This window comes from Artibeus jamaicensis, unplaced genomic scaffold, assembly GCF_021234435.1.
Source record: "Artibeus jamaicensis isolate MK-2021 breed Jamaican fruit bat unplaced genomic scaffold, CSHL_Jam_final contig_415, whole genome shotgun sequence".
Lineage (NCBI taxonomy): Eukaryota > Metazoa > Chordata > Mammalia > Chiroptera > Phyllostomidae > Artibeus > Artibeus jamaicensis.
Window position 1 is genome coordinate 18,044,575 of NW_026521823.1, and position 5,033 is coordinate 18,049,607.

At 35.6% G+C, this 5,033-nt stretch overlaps 1 pseudogene; it reads left to right on the plus strand.

Annotated features, from left to right (window-relative positions):
* Window positions 1-671: 671 nt before the first annotated feature.
* Window positions 672-848, plus strand: LOC128627502 (uncharacterized; annotated as a pseudogene).
* The last annotated feature ends 4,185 nt before the right edge of the window (window positions 849-5,033 follow it).

Sequence of the window (5,033 nt, forward strand, 5' to 3'; positions counted from 1 at the left end):
CAAAGACCTACAACCAAGATTGCTCTATCCAGCAAAGCTTTCATTTAGAATGGAAGGACAGATAAAGTACTTCTCAGATAAGATTAAATTCAAGGAGTTCATTATCCCCAAGCCCTTATTATATGAAATGTTAAAGGGACTTACCTAAGAAAAAGAAGATAAAAAAGATGTACAGTGAAAGGACAGCAAACTCACAGTTATTAACAACCACACCTAAAACAAAAGCAAACTAAAAGGACAGCTAGATCAGGAGCGGAAACATAGAAATGAAGATTTCATGGAGGGTTATCAACAGGGGAGTGGGAGGAGGAGAGGGGGGATAATGTACAGAAAATAAGTAGCATAGATGGTAGGTAGAAAATAGATAGGGGGAGGGCAAGAATAGTAGGGGAAATACAGAATCTAAAGAACTTGAGATACATAGTCATAAACTAAAGGGGGGAATGGTGGGGGTGGGGGGGTTACAGGGTGGAGGGGAATGAAGGGGGGAAATAGAACAACTGTAATGGCATAATCAATAAAATAAAAATTGAAAAAATGAAAAAAAAAGAATACCAAACATATGGTATTTGTCTTTCACTGCCTGGCTTATTTCACTCAGCATAATGCTCTCCAGGTCCATCCATGCTGTTATGAAGGGTAAGAGTTCCTTCTTTATTTCTGCTGCATAGATCACTTTTTGGCCTTTTGGCTACAATCAAGTGTAGTATTTCTGTTGCATAGTATTCTAATTGTGTAAATGTACCACAATTTTTTGATCCACTCATTTACTGATGGGCACTTAGGCTGTTTCCAGCACTTGCCTATTGTAAATAATGTTGCTATGAACATTGGGGTGCATAGGTTCTCTTGAATTGGTGTTTCAGGATTCTTAGGGTATGATTCCAGCAGTGGATCACCTGTAAGTGGAACAGAGTCAACAAAACAAATAAGAGAGCAAAATAGAAACAGAGACATGGAAATAAAGAACAGATTGACAGTAACCAGAGGGGTGAGGGGAGAGAGATGATGAGGAAAAGAAGAGGAACGGTCAAGTCAAGGAACATGTATAAAGGATCCATGGACAAGGACAATGGTGGGGAGGATGGAATGTGGGAGGTGGGGGCAGCTGGGGCAAGAGAAAGTAATGGGGAGGGAAATAGGAACAACTGCAACTGAACAACAATAATATATATATTGATATATATCAATGTTTTGATATATATATCAAACATACTCATAAAACCTTGAATTAATTTCTGTTTGGTCTTTAAAGTAAAATTACTTACTGCTCCACCTGAACAAAAAACTCTGCCCCAAACCATCTACATTAGACTTTAAAAATCTAAACAAGTTACTATTTGTTACTTTCCATTTAGTATTTACCTGTATTTTGTTATAATCTATACCACAGTAAATATTTTTAAAGCTGGAAATCTCAGAGAACTTTTCAACTTTATTATATATATTTTTTCAATGTTTTGAAAGGAGTCTTAAACAGCTACGCATACAGTCAACTTTCTAGTCGTACAAAGAAGCAATCCTAGATACTCCTTTCAAATTTATTCTCATTTACTTTCCCCTTTTATAAAAGAAAAAAATTCATCTCTTCATACACAAAGTGGATGCTTTCATCTGTACTATATTTTATGTATTTCTCACTTCTTTCAGTATTTTGTACCTTCAGTTATGCCCGCCTTTTTATTTTTAACTATTTATTCTCACTGAATCCTACCTCTAGGTTATATAAATATTCCTGCTTTGTCCATTAAAAAAAGACAAGAAAAGCCTACCAGACATCTGTGGAACATACCAGCCACCAACAACAGAACATACATTCATCTCAAGTGGCCATGGATAGATCATATGTTGGATCACAAAACAAGTCTCACTAGAATTAAAGATTAAAATCATACAAAGTACCTTTTTGGACCCCAAAGGAATAAAGCTAGAAATCAATAACAGGAGGATAATAATTAATGGAAATTAAACAACATAATCTTAAGTAATAAATAGATCAAAGAAGAAAGTACAAGGGAAATTAGAAAATACTTTCAGATGAATAAAAATGACACACAAGATACCAAAGATTGAAAGCCTTCCTCCTAAGATCAGAAATATGAAAAGAATGTCCACTCTTAACACTTATATTCAACATTTTACTGGAGGTTCTCAGCAAGCCAATTAGTCAAGGAAAAGAAAATAAAGAGCATCTGTAATATAAAGAAAGATTGGTGGTTGTCACAAGTGAGTGATTCTTTCGTGTGATTATTTTCTTTTGCTTTCGCTCATCATTATTTTTGAGATATTCTTGCATAATGTTATTTACAGATATCATTCAGTGACTTTCACTGCAATACAATGAACATAAATCATAATTGATTTACCCATTTTAGTATTGGCCAGTGTTATTGATTGCTTTCAATTATTTGTGATTACAAACAACATTGCTATGAAGATTCTTGTACATGTAACCTGGTACAAGAGGTCTGATGGGGTATTTTGATAAGAGCCAAATTGCTGTGTCACAAGGGATGCACATAGTCAACCTTAGCTGTTGTGAAATAATAGAAACTGCCCTGTGTTCCAGGCCCAGAGTTCCCGAAACCGCTGTCATTTCCAAAGTGACAAGACCATAGGGAACCTCTTTTGCCCTAATATTTGATCTTTGACACAGAATTCTTAAATCCCTTGGAATTCCCTGGGTGATAGGAGTGTCTTTTTTATAATGAGGGGACTCTTGGTGGGCTCTTGGATAACTTCGGAGAGGCCAAATCATAATCAGAAGCTCAGAACTTTCAACTCCACTTTCCATATTCCAGAAAGAGAAGGGCTGAAAACTGAGTTAATAATGAAACCTCCATAAAAATCTCAAAAGTATAGAATTGAGAGAGCTTCTGGGTTGATGAACAAGAATTCGTGTTCCTGTTGTGTGGCACACCTCAAACTTCACAGGGACAGAAGCTCTGTACTCTTCTGGAACTTTCCCTGTGTACCTCTTCATCTGAGTGTTCATTCGTTTAATATCCTTTGCAATAAACTGATAATCTAGTAAGTAAACTGTTTCCCTGAGTACTGTGAGCTGTCAAACTAATTGAACCTGAGGAGGGGGTGTAGGAAGCTCAGATTTACATGCAGTTAGAAGCATGAGTAACAACCTAGACCTGTGATTGGCACCTATAATGTGTGTTTTGGGTGGAGTCAGTCTTGTGGGACTGAGCCCTTACACCTGTGGGATCTGATGTCATCTCCAGGTAGACAGTATTAGAACCAAACTGAATTGCAGGACCCCTGGTTGGTGTTGCAGAATTGCTTGGTATGCGGGGAAAAACCCACAAACACAAATCTAATGTTGTAAGTGTAAGTAGAGGAAACTGAGTTTTTCCTAGACCCTACTTAATAGAAAATTTGTTTTCAAAATTGGTGAGAGCAATTTGCATTCTTCTTAGCAGTGTACATGGGAGAAGTTGACATTGTCATAATTTATGCCAGTGAGTAGGGTGTGAAATAGCATCACATTATAGTTTTACTTTGCATTTGCCTTTTGTCCTAATAAAGACTGAGCATCTTTTTATACAAGTCCCTTCATGTTTCTTCCTCTGTAGATGTCTATTCATGTGGTTTGACAATAATGCTATTTACTTGTTTATCTTTTGCTTACTAATCATAAGTAGATTTTCATATTCAATATTCCAATATTTTGCCACTTACATTTGTCATAAATATTATCTTCTAACATTTGATTTGTTATTTACCCGCTTTCAGGTGTCTTTTAGTTAGAATTTTAAAATTTTCAATATATTCCTATGTTTCTATTTGGCTTGTGCCATATATTTTCTGCTTTAAGAAATTGTTTATTACTCATGAAGGTATGCCCTTACACAAGTTTTAAAAGCTTTTGCATTTCACATTGAATACCAGTCCACTTGGCATGTATTTGCTATCTGTGATATGAAATGAGGATTTGATTTACTTTCTTCATTGATAACCTATTGTTATCTAAACAATATTATTGAACAGACCATGCTTTCTCCACTGAGAAAGTTCTAATATATCTTTTGGGGACCTGGATGCTCTCTTTGTCTGTCCCTTCACCAATACCCTTCTTTAAATTTTTCTTCAGCTTTAAAATGTCTTAACTCCACCTCTGCTTAATTCTTCTCTAAGAGAGTTTAGTTCTTGGACATCCTAACTACATACTAAACTAACTTGCCAAGTTTCATTAAAAATATTTTTGGAATTTTGACTAGAATTGTTTTGAATCTATAGATAAGTATAGGGAGTTTTAATAGTTTCTTATTTATCAATAAAGTAAGTCTCTCCATTAATTTAGGCCCTCTTTCATGTTTCCCAACATAGTTTTTATAATTTTCTTCAAATAAGAGAGATGTTTCTAGCAAAAAAAAAATGGTATCTTTGTTAATTCCCAGTTTTATTTTATTTATGGTGGTTTAAGGAAACACAATTGCCTTTGTAGCTCACAGCTGGAAAACTTGCAAGCCTTTCTTATTTGCTTTATTGATTTATAAATAGATTGAGGTTTTCTAATAGACTATCATCATCAGTGGATAATAACTGCCTGTTATTTTTTCTTTTCCAATTCTTATGCATTTTCTTTCCTATTGGTTGTGTTGTTTTCCTACGGCTGCCATAATAAATCACTATAGAGTTTTGGGCTTAAGGCAACAGAAATTTATTCTATCATAGGTCTACAGGCAAAAAGGTCAAAACAGAGGAGTTGGCTTGGCATGTTCCTTCTAGGGCTCTTGGGATTTCCTCCCCTTTTCTAGCTCCTGTGGACTCCTGGTGTTCGTGAGTGGATGGCAGAGTAATTCCAGTCTCCTCCCAATCTCCATCTCCATTCTCACATGGCCTTCTGATCTCTATGTCTTCCTGCATTCAAATAAACTTCCCCTGTTCTTCATAAAGACACCAGTCATTGGCTTTAGTGCTCCCCCTAAATTCAGGCTACTTTTATATTGGGATCCTTAACTAATTACATGTGCAAATTTATTGTTTTAAAAACTTAGTTCTTGTCTAATACTTTGCAGATC